Source organism: Pogona vitticeps, chromosome 6 (genome assembly GCF_051106095.1).
Source record: "Pogona vitticeps strain Pit_001003342236 chromosome 6, PviZW2.1, whole genome shotgun sequence".
NCBI lineage: Eukaryota > Metazoa > Chordata > Lepidosauria > Squamata > Agamidae > Pogona > Pogona vitticeps.
In genome coordinates this window covers 74,854,380-74,866,753 of record NC_135788.1, presented here as the reverse complement: position 1 = coordinate 74,866,753, position 12,374 = coordinate 74,854,380, and the positions used below count along the sequence as shown (strand labels likewise).

The window sequence follows — 12,374 nt, the reverse complement described above, 5'->3', positions numbered from 1 at the left end:
CAAAAAGAAAACAAAAACAAGATGATGCTGCCATGGTGCTTCCTGGGAGTCATAATCTTGCTGCCAATTAAGCTTTACAGAGGGCAACTTCTAAAAAATTGTTTTTCTCAGGAAATGCTGCGAAAGCTTCCTTTAAAAGAGAACAAAAAACAAGTCACAACAGGAAGGCATTATTCTTATCCCATCATCTACAACATTGGCCTGCCTTTCAGATCTATTATATAAACATGTGATAAAAATATTTGGAAAAGAATTTACATTGAAGTGCTTGATATAATAGTAGAATAAAATTAAAATGTTGAGCTTTCTTTTATTTATCCAGTCCCTTTTTTTTTCAACTTTAGTTTTGGCTTTTGTTTATAGTTTTTTTCTCTCATGCACATATGTAGATTTGCTTTATTGTATTTATTTACTTTATTTATATATTGCCCAATTAATGCAGACACTACTCTGGGTGGTTTACAAGTGAATAAAGGTGCACCGTGACTGGGGAGCAAATTTACTAATTCCAGAAATCAGTCTGGCTGCCGCATTTTGGATCTGCTGAAGTTTCTGTACTGTTTTCAAGGGCAGCTCTAAGAGTATTATAGTAATCTATTTTTGAGATTACCAATGCGTTACTAGGCATTGCTTATCCAGGTAGGGGCACAGCAGGGCAACCAACTTGAGTTGATGAAAGGCATTCTTGGCTATGGATGATATCTGAGCTTCCATAGAGAGTGCCGGGTCCAGACGTACCCCCAATCTGCAGACCTGATCCTTGACAGGGAGTGTAATCCCATCAAGGTGAGGTAAGCTGCCCTCTAACGGGTCTGATGATCCTTCTGTCAGTAGCATCTCTGTCTTATCTGGATTCAGTTTCAGTTTCTTGGCCCTCTCCCAGTCCATTGTTGACATTTGACAGCACCTAGGTACCTGTACAGCATCACCTGCAGATGAAGCAAAGGAGGGGGAGAGCTGTATGTCATCAGCATACACATGACAGCCCAGCCCAAATCTCAGTATGATGTCTCCCAGCAGCTTCATGTAGGTGTTAGAAACCGTTGGGTAGATGGTCAACATCTGTGAGCCTCCATAACACAGGCCCCAAGTTTTATGTATTAACTAGAGTTGTAAATAAAATTCAAAAATAAAAGAGAAAACTATGAAACAAGAAATAATAGTACAAATATAACAGCAGTAAAGCGAAACAACGTGAATATATAAAAAGAGTAAAGCTAGTTTTTAAAACTTGGCAGAATAGGAGAGTCTTCATTTGCTGCTGAAAAGACCATAATGTGGGTAACTGGTTGGCTTTCTTGGTGGAGGGGAAGGCTTTTCATAGATGTGTCACCATCATGAAATAGCCCTTTTCTTGAGGTCACCCATCTTGGATAAATGTGATTGGGTTCAGTTTCAAATTTTGACAACTCCTCATTTTGCGCAGGAAATATCACAGGAGACGTCTTCTTGACTTTAACATCTTTATCTTTATTGCTTACACAAGGATCAACACCATTCATAATCGGGTCAAAACAACTTAACTCCGGCAACAAGACATAACTGTCAGATGCGAACTCCCGCCCAAAGTTTGTTAAACTCACAGGGGTGCTGGGCCAAACTTCTCCGCGTCGGTGGGTCTCTGGAGGGGCGCACTCCTCACTGCACAAATGGTGCCGCAGCATGGGTGACGGGCCCAATTCCCCTCAGGTGGAGGAGTATTAAATCTGGAATCAGGTCATATCACCTGCCGTCCTCTTCCCTGCCCCTTTGGGAATACAACCACCGTCTCCTCCAAAGTTTCGTATTTTACTTCTCTTGCCTCATTAAGAGGAGGATCCAGTAACAATCCCCCTAACTTCAGATTTGGGAAATCTCTCAATAACTCCTGTGTTTTCACTCTCTCGTACTCCCGCAGTCTCTCCAGCTCTCTTTTACGTTTCCACTTGTCTAATTCTGCCTCAAACCTCCGCTCCCCTTGGCTACTTATACCCTCCTCCCAAACAGTCAGTTCTTGCTCCTCCCCTTTCTGATTCCTGCTCTCTTCTACTAGACATATTTCCACCTTCCCCTTTCTTTCTGCTCCTTCTCTCTCCCCGTCTCTAGTCTCATTCTCCTTTGGGTCTAATTTTACATTTAATGTTTGCCTGTTCCAATTCTCCTACTCCCCCCTCTGTCTTGTGATACTGCACACTCTCTTTTGGACCTCCTTCACAATCAGTTATAGAGGCAGTTGAAGAAGGACCTTAGACAATAACTACAGATAGTTAAATTTGTGAAGCTCCTTGAAGAACTTATTTTTTGTTTCACTGACTAGTTTCACATGTGAAACCACCCATGGTTTTCAGGGTAGAGAGAGAGCTTTTATTATATAGGACTGCCCTGTTCTTAAGCTTGCATCTGGAAAACATTTGACATCACACTTGTCCAGTAAAATCCAGGATTGTGGATTACATGCAGGATTCCAGGATTGCAGACCAATGAAGTGTTGTTTATTTATTTAAAATACTTTTACCCCACTTTTCTCCTCAATATGGTGACTTAACAGAATCAAAAGACAATATTTAAAGCTAAAAATAGTAAGCATATAAATACTGAAAAGGATCAAACAATTGCCACACTAAAAACCAGTAAACAAAAGCAACACCAAAACCACATTCAAAGCAGTAAGGCACAGCAGCCTCTTTAAAAACTCTGCTTAGGCAGCCAGTAATTAAGGGAAAGCTTGCTTGAAGATAAAGGTCTTGGTCTGCTTGCAGAAGGACAGCAGAGATGGGACTAGCCTAGCCTCCTGTGGGAGAGAGTTCCAAATACTCAGAGGAGCAACAGAGAAGGCACTCTCTTGTGTCATCACCAAGACCGCATGTGAGGGTGGTGAGACTAAGAGAAAGGCCTTCCTTGATTATCTTGAAGCTCATAGAGGGAGATATGGTCTTTTAGCTTGGACCCAAGCGGTTTAGAACTTTATAGGTTAGAGCCAGCAGTTGGAATTGTGGCATGTGTTGTGTCAGGCCGTAGTTCGGTTATGGAGCACATGCTTTGTATCAGTGGTTTATTCTTACAATTCCTGATGTCTCCAGATGAATGAGTTTAGATAGGATTGCTGGGAAAGCCTTGAAGTCTTGGAGCGCTGTTGCTGATTAAAGTAGTACCTTGTGAGGCAATACTAGACCAGTCCTTCCAGTAATTACATGGCAGCTTCATATGATTGTGCGGGCTCGTTGCTGGTTCCTGTTAGGGGTACTGCTAGGTTCAGGAATAAATGTGTCTTCATTATCTGTTATCTAGTCTTTGAAATTTAGAGGCTTATCATAGCTTCCAAGATTGCTTCCTTAAATCTACCATTTCTGCAAGAGGTGAGCTGACTCTACCTACCTTTTTTTGGAGGGAGTAGAGAGTTTGGTAATCCTTATGATTCATGTCTACTAAATGCATAAATCAAGAGTGTATCAGGTTCTGTGTGGAAATGTAAGTCATTCTGTCTTATTTCTTATTTATGTGCACTTCTGTGGTTAATAGGTGAGCTGCCCATAACCCCCTGTTCATTTGTGACTCTCGAAACAGTCCCTTGCTGTTGATGTTGACTTCAGTTGTAGTTTGATGCAACTATGGTTTAAAACATGCTGTTTACCACTTTAAGTGCACTACAGTGGTGCCTCGACTTACGAACAGCCCTGCTTACAACCATTTCGAGTTACAACCAGCTCCAGCCGCAAAATTTTGCTTCTACTTGCAACCGGAGCTTCTATTTACGAACAGAAAAAGGTAGGGGAAAAAGGCGGGAAATTCAAATTTCTAACTGTAGATGGCAACAAGGCTGCTTCTTTGTACTGTAGCTCTTTTTCCCCAGCAGTTAGAGAGTGTACGTTGGAGGAGGTTTGGGACTGCCTCCTTCTGCTTCTGAGAGCTTCTGTGTGTGTGTTTGCAGGGAGGCTTCCGGCTGCCTGGTAAGGTAAGGTGCTGTTTTCTGCTTTTTAAAAACTGTTCTGGGTAGTTTTGCAGCGTGGTTTTGAGCTGCGAGGGGGTTATGTTTCTGTGCCATGATGGGTCTTGGGGGGGGTTGTTTGTTTTTTGGTTCCCCCCCATTTCCAATGGGTCTTGGGTTTTTTTGTTGCTTTCTGGGGTTTCTTCCCCATTTCCGATGGGTCCTGCATGCTTCCCTTGCTTTTTCCTTTGTTTTCTTTGCATTTCCGACCTTCCCCCTTTGTTCTCTGTGCATTTCCAATCTGCACCGTTTGTTTTCTGTGCATTTCCAATGGGTCTTGCAGACTTGATTGCTTTTCTTTTCTATTTTCCCCTCTTCGTCCAGAAGGGATTAATCACGTTTCCAATGAGTCTTGCAGTGATTTTTTTTGGTGATTTTTTTCTTCAGCCAGAAGGGATTAATTGCATTTCAATGCATTCCTATGGAAAATGGTGCTTCGACTTGCGTCCATTTCGAGTTAATGTCCATCTTCTGGAACGGATTATGGTTGTGGTTGTAAGTTGAGACACCGCTGTATTTTTTTCTTTAAGCAAGGTGTAAACTCGTCATATACTTTATTTACAGTTTATTCACACTCTGGAAGCATGAGTCTATTTTAAGGCACACAGTACATATGCACCTTTAAAAGAAAAAAAGTGAAAAAGCTGCTTTGCACCATTGCACTTAAGTTTCATCAACAAAATGAGCAACAGTGGATGATGTGGTGTCCACGTCAGTTGCCTACTTTGGTCAGTTTACTTATTTAGGATTTATTAGACGTATTGTGTTTGTTTTACAGCCCGTGACGGGTCCAAAAGCAATGTCCAGCCACAAAAAGATAAAACATTGGCTGGAATCCCATTGGTTATTTATGCTGGTCAGTGTTTGGTGGTGTAAATCACTTTGCAGATTGCCAGTTGCTAACAAATCACTGCTTGCACTCTCCTCACACACCAGTTGCATAACTTGATGCATGTTGAGAAAACAAAGTGTAACCTGTTGACTATCAGCAGTATGCTCTTGTGATTTACACCATTGCATTTTTGCCAACATAAAATAACCAATCAGATGCTGGCCATATGATTTAAAAAACTGAAAACCAGTGTTAAAATTAAGCTTTTTTTCTTTTTTCTTTTGTAAGCATATTAACCAGTCTAAAAATCAGCCCTAAAACCACTTGTACACAGGTAAGGCCATATGAAGCAATACAATGTTGACTGCCTGGTGGAAGATCATAGGAAAAGGAGCAAATTTGGCTTCTGTTCGGAGGTTGGTCCATAACTGAGGTGCCGCTCTAGAGAATGCCTTATCCCATGTGTTCACTATCCTAGCTTCAGTTGGTGGTCTAATACAGTGGTTCTTAACCTTTGTTACTCAGATGCTTTTGAACTGCACCTCCCAGAAACCCCAGTCAACACAGCTGGTGGTGAAGGCTTCTGGGAGTTGCAGTCCAAAACTCCTGAGTAACTCAAGGTTAAGAACCAGTGGTCTAATATTTCAGAAAGGTGTCTTTCCAGTCCTTTCTAGTTGGAGATGGCAGGAATTAAGCAATTCATGTGCTCTACTACTGAGCTCTGTTGCCAGCTGTCAAACCTACAGTTCAGTGCATTCCAATGGGGGGGGGGAATTCACAAAAAATTAACGAAGACTCAGAACAAAGCCAAATTAAGTTTGCAAAGGTTTTACAGGGTGCACTAATGATTCTAAGCATTTTAAACAGTTTTTGAACATTTTAAGACGCTTTAAAAATAGTGAAAACGGACTTGTCAAAACCATTGAAATGCATTGAAACCTATTCACTGCATTCCTATGGGGGAACCGCATTCCGCTTAGCGATGTTTCCTATGGCGATTTTCACTTAAGGACGGTAATCTGTTCCCATTGGAACGGATTATCTGGTTTTCAGTGCATTCCTATGGGAAATGGTGTTTCGCTTAGCGATGTTTTCCCATAGCGATTTTTTTTGGAACCAATTAACATCGCTAAACGAGGCACCACTGTAGTATTTATTTTGAGGTTACAGACCCAATAGACTCCCAAGCTGTGAAACTCACTGCCATAGGAGGCAAGGCTACTCCCTGCTTCTTGTCCTGTCAGCAGTCAAAGGCATTTATCTTCAGGTAGCCCTTGGGCAATTGAAAAGGCTGTGGAGAAATGAGTTTTTAATGGGGGACACTTTTTTTTTACTTTTTCTGATGTGTGTTTAAAATTGTTCAAGTTTAATGGCCCTTTAATACTATCTTCCTGGTATACAGTTGTGTTCAAAATTATTCAACCCCCACTGAAATTGAATGTTTTGGCCATTTTGACATTGATTTTGATCATTCAGTCATCTTGCTTACATTTACATGAAAGAGGCACTTGTAGGTCAGAGAAATATAACCTTAAGTTTATAATGAAATAACCACAAATGTCTTTTCTGTGCTCACATCATTATTAGTTTTTATTCAACCCCCAAGTGACATTCAATCTTAGTACTTAGTACAACATCCTTTTACAGTTATAACAGCTTTTAAACGTGAAGCATAGCTTGACACAAGTGTCTTGCAGCGATCTACGGGTATCTTCGCCCATTCTTCATGGGCAAAAGCCTCCAGTTCAGTCAAATTCTTAGGCTTGCGCACTGCAACTGCTTTCTTTAAGTCCCACCAGAGGTTCTCAATCGGATTTAAGTCTGGTGACTGCGATGGCCACTCCAAAATGTTCCAGCCTTTCCTCTGCAACCATGCTCTAGTGGACTTGGAGGTATGCTTGGGATCATTGTCCTGTTGAAAGGTCCAACGTCTCCCAAGCCTCAGGTGTGTGACGGACTGCATCACATTTTCATCCAATATCTCCTGGTACTGAAGAGAATTCATGGTACCTTGTACACGCTGAAGCTTCCCTGTACCTGCAGAAGCAAAACAGCCCCAAAGCATTATTGACCCTCCGCCATGCTTCACAGTAGGCAAGGTGTTCTTTTCGTCATATGCCTTGTTCTTCCTCCTCCAAACATAGCGTTGATCCATGGGCCCAAACAGTTCTAATTTTGTTTCATCAGTCCACAGAACACTATCCCACAACTTTTGTGGTTTGCCCACATGACTTTTGGCATACTGCAGTCGACTCTTATTCTTGGGAGACAGCAAGGGGGTGCGCCTGGGGGTTCTGGCATGGAGACCTTCATTACGCAGTGTGCGCCTTATTGTCTGAGCTGAAACTTCTATACCCACATCTGACAAATCTTTTTTCAGTACCTCAGCAGTCACACGGGGACTTTTCACCACTCTACGCTTTAGGTAGCGCACAGCAGTCAAAGTCAGCATCTTCTTTCTTCCACGACCAGGTAGCATTTCAACAGTGCCCTTTGCCTTGAATTTGCGAATGATGCTTCCTATGGTGTCTCTTGGTATGTTTAACTTCTTTGCAATCTTCTTATAGCCATTGCCCTTCCTGTGAAGACAAATCACCTCTTCTCTTGTCTTCCTGGACCATTCTCTTGACTTCACCATGTTTGTAACCACACCAGTAAATGTCTAGAAGGAGCTGAGTATCACAGTCATTTTAAAGCTGCCTAATTGGTGCTTATTATGCTTGATTGGTGCTCGGTGACATCCACAGGTGTTTTCAATACCTGATCGAAAACACCTGAATGAACCTCTCTTCTTCAGAGTGGTAGTCTTTAAGGGGTTGAATAATTGTGGCAATGAAGAAACCACAAAAGAAACATTTACTACTGTATTACATAAACAATTGATGTTATTTTAGTTGCATTTGGTTCTTTAAAACGTCCTTGTAGGATTTCATTCTGAATACAATTCCAAATGTACACTATAGTCCCTAAACCCCTTTACAGCATTGGGGGTTGAATAATTTTGAACACAACTGTAGGACATGTTAAATAGGAATAGTGCAAGTGGTGTGAGTTCAGACATACAGTGGGGTCTTGACTTAAGAACGGCTCGAGTTAAGAACATTTTGACTTAAGAACCGCTCTCATGGGAAAATATTGACTTGACTTAAGTACTTAGATTTGAGTTAAGAACTGAAAAAAACCACGTGGGAGGCAGGGAAAGTGCAAAATTTGAACTTTCAGTTAACTGTTGGCCAGTGAAAAGGGTGCCTGTCTGCTTCCTCACTCCTCCCAGCTTTTAGAGAGTGGATTGGGGGACAGTCTTCGGACTGCCTGGTCCTGTACTGCCTGGACTGTATTTTCCCTGCCTTCCCTGAACCTTTCTTGACCTAAGAAAAAAAAAAGAAACAAAATATCCCCCTCTAGTGGTCAAAGGCGGAATAGCAGGTTCCCATTAGTTTCTATGGACGGAAAAGAGCAGATACGGATCAACTGGTTTTCAATGCATTCCTATGGGAAATGCAGATTTGACCTGAGAACGTTTTGACTTGAGAACCGCCTTCCAATACGGATTAAGTTCTCAAGTCAAGACCCCACTGTATCTGGTTTGCACCCCAGTAGCTCACACAGGTCTGTTGCTAATGGCTGGCAAAATAAAGGATTATTTTTGCAGTTGTCTTCATGGGTTTTGCAATGGTTTTTGGTCAATAGGTGGTAACTGCATTTTTATATTATGTTCTGTTTGATTGTTATTTTTTAAAATAATATTGTAAATAGACTTAGTTCTCTCCATTATAGGAAGGATTCAGAGAAAGGAAATGAAATAAACAAGCTTGCTTGCTTGTGGGGATTCTTCAGAGCCGCAGGCCTGGTTTGTGTGTATGTCTGTTATGTGCCGCCAAGTTGGAACTGACTTATAGCAACCCTTACAGGGGTTTCAAGATAAGTGAAATATTTAAGGAGTGGTTTTACTAGGTCCACTCCCTCTGTGAGTTTCCATGGCCAAGTGGGACTTCAGATCCTGTTCTCCAGAGTCCTAGTATGTCACTCTATCCACTGACTACACCACACTGGGAAGGCCTGGTGTGTCTATTACTCTTATGAAAGAGAGCACACCAAGCTGCTTTTCCACAGTGGCTGCTGTGAAGTATTGAGTTCAGTTCTCCATGGTATGCCATGCGGTTGGAAGCATCTCTGCTACTGCTACCCATTTTGGTTGGCACATAACAGTATGAGAATACTTTGATGTGTTAAAGAACAGTTTGATAATTTCTTCTTAACATTGTTTGGGCATTTCCTTTTTTGTTCCCATACAGTTTAGATATGGGTTTGAGTCAGTTTGGTCAGCCTTGAAAGGTTATTGAATTTGAGACTTGGAAAATGTTGTCACAGTGTAACTGTTACCTAAAGATGACTTTACATTGCTTCAGAGATTAGTAAGAAGCTTACCACCAGTGTAAGTATAAGAACAAGTATAAGTATAAGAACACTGACTTTGCTATGCGCTAATGTTCTAACTTGGCATGCGGGTTTATTGATGCAGATGATAGTAGCTGAGTGGGAATGCATTGAGACAGGAATTGGTAGTACTCTGCAGGAACAGTGAGATGTCCCTTAGTGATTGCTTTACTCTTCCATTGGCCTTGAAATCAGATGCAGAACATAGGACTAAGAATTAACATTCTCTAATGAGTTGCAAAGAGAATATGTGTTTTGTAATGGGTGTTCTGTGTCAGCTTTAGGTCAGTGCTTAGTAAGCTGAAACGGAGAGGTGGGACTGTTTTACATATAACTAGGGGGAGGATTTTTCTGTGACATGTCATTTTTTTTCTATGCATCCTATGTTTGAGTTTATGGGTGGGTCGAATGTGTTTATGAGTAATCTGGTGAGAAAGGCCAGATTACTCATAAACATGTTTGAACTTGCTTATGGGTTTAAATGTAGGTTGCAGAGAAAATGTGAAATGTCATAGAAATCCTTGACCCTATTTATAACTGAGCTCTGCTCTGCTGAAGGAAATGTCTTTTAGTTTAGCTCCTTCTATCAGATCTCAATCCATTTGTGTTGGGCATCTTCCATATAGTTAAGTCACAGATACCCCATATGTCTAAATGAAGAATATGGTATTTATGATGAACATGACGGTATTGATAGTGTTAGTGCAAGAAATTAAATTAGTTTTCAGTGCATGCTTTTGTCTAGAAAAATGCTGCTGCTTATTTTTTTCTCTCTCCATGATGTAAGACCTAGTCCACATATGCTGCTTTATGAAGGGTCAGTGAAAGGATATAGCTCTTTGCCATTGTTGTGTCTCTGATTAATACTCCAGTCCTCTGAAGATGCCGGCCACAGAGACTGGTGAAACATCAGGAAGAGCAACCTTCAGAACACGGCCAAAGAGCCCGAAAAACCCACAACAACCATTTAAATCTACCTTCGCACTTGAGCTAGTATTCAGTCTTGAAGATACCATTAACATTTTTGCATTTCCAAGACTGGCTTTGTAATGCTTTTTCACAGCAATACATGGATATGACCACGAACAGACTTGATCAGTCCTATTTTCAACTCTTAAGTGATACCAACCCTGGAGGTTTTTCCTTTCCCAGCATGATAACAGTGTTGGAAGCCTAACTGTAATCACCAGAATTGTGTTCAGTAGTTCTTCTGATCCTTGAGAGTAGCAGCCCTAAGTATTGGTCCTCTGCATCTTTGGGCAGGTAGAGTTAAGTCTTTAGCTCTCCCAATGAAAGGGCACACATGAACCCAGGATTTGAACTCACGGATCCTGCCAATACGTGCAGGAAGGGAGAGGCAGGTAAGTAGATACAAAAGGGAAATGATGTGAGCATCTTACACTACCTTACAAATAACCGTTGCATCATGTTTTGATAACTAAAATAATTTATAATATAACTGCAAAGCTAATTCGAGAGGTCCCCCCCCAAAACAAAACCCCACAGTCTTTTAAGAATGTATAGTGTGATATGACAATTCAGGGAGGCATACCTATTCATTACCTCACTTCAGTGAGATGTATACTCCCCGCTTGTCACCCACTCCATACATGAACATCATAGAACCATCCACCAGTGCCACTGATTCTGATGTTTTACCTGAGACAATCACTCTCGAACCTCTCCTGGTACAGTGGTGCCCTGCTTGATGACGATAATGCGTTCCATCAAAATCGCTGTACAGTGAAATCGTCGTCAAGTGAAAGAAAAAAACCCATTGGAATGCATTGAAAACCGGTCAATCTGTTCCAATGGGGGAAATACCTGATCGTCCTGCGAAGATCCTCCATAGGGCGCCCATTTTCCAATGCCTGTATAGCAAAAATAGGTCAGCAAAACAGTGGGGAGCCATTTTGCAAACCGCCAATAAGCTGTTTTTAAATCGTTGTCAAGCAAAAAAATTGGTTCCCGAAGCAGGGAACTGATCATCGTGAAGCGGAAAACCCAACTGAATCATCGTTTTGCAATCACAAAAAACTCATCGTCGAGTGATTTTGTCGTCAAGCGGGGTCATAGTCAAGCGGGGCACCACTGTATTTGAGTTTGCCTCTGTTCATTGTGGCTTTCAGCCAGTACCACCTTGACCCTGTTTGTTTTATTTAACACACTGATGTTGTGTGAAAAGTACCTCCTAGATGAAACTATTGCTTAAGACCCAGTGTAGCCTGTTAGCATGTGGGTGCAATTTCTTTATTGACTGCTGTGTATTTATATCCTGTTACACTTGCTTAGTTTATATCCTGTTATACTTGCTTACCCCTTCACAGATTGCTGCCTTGTTGTGGTGAAGGGGCTTGAGTAACTAAGAGAAGTTATGGGCTATGCCGTGCAGGCACGCCCAAGATGGACAGGTCATAGTGGAGTGTTGTGACTAAACGTGATCCACCTGGAGCAGAAACTGGCAAGCCACTCCAGTAGCTTTGCCAAGAAAACTCCATGATCAGAAACAAAAGGTTAAAAAATATGACGCTGGAAGATGAGCCCTCAGGTCGAAAGGCATCCAACATGCTACTAAGGAAGAGCAGAGGACAAGTAAAAAAAAAAAAAAAGCAGCACCAAAACCACTTTGTAAGCTGGATGTGGTCAAACAGGAGATGGCAAGAATAAACATTGACATCTTGGGTGTCAGTGAACTAAAATGGACGGGAATGGGCAAATTCAATTCAGACAATTACCACATTTACTATTGTGGGCAAGAATCCCGTAGAAGAAATGAAGTAGTCCTCATAGTCTACAAAAGATTGGGAAAAGCTGTACTGGGATACAATCTCAAAAATGATAGAATGATGTCAATACGAATCCAAGGCAAAACTTTCAACATCACAATAATCCAAGTTTATGCACCAACCACCATTGCTGAGGAGGCTGAAATTGAACAATTTTATGAAGATTTACAACACCTTCTAGAACTGACACCAAAGAAAGATGTTCTTCTCATTCTAGGGGACTGGAATGCTAAAGTAGGGAGTCAAGAGATAAAAGGAACAAAAGGAAAGTTTGGCCTGGGAGTTCAAGATGAAGCAGGGCAAAGGCTAATAAGAGTTTGTCAAGAGAACAAGCTGGTCATCACAAACACTCTTT

The 12,374-nt window shown here is 41.5% G+C and overlaps 1 protein-coding gene across 3 annotated transcripts in view; it reads left to right on the top strand.

The window, feature by feature from the left end:
- Positions 1-12,374, top strand: part of GRB10 (growth factor receptor bound protein 10) — a 190,141-nt gene that overhangs the window by 16,045 nt on the left and 161,722 nt on the right. Inside the window, exon 1 of one of the 3 annotated variants that reach the window (XM_078377599.1) lies at positions 1,592-1,613. The exons of the other annotated variants lie outside the window; for them this stretch is intronic. The gene's annotated coding sequence lies outside the window, so the exon portion shown is untranslated. Of the gene's footprint in view, positions 1-1,591; positions 1,614-12,374 lie in introns of those variants that run through there. 3 annotated transcript variants of the gene reach the window in all.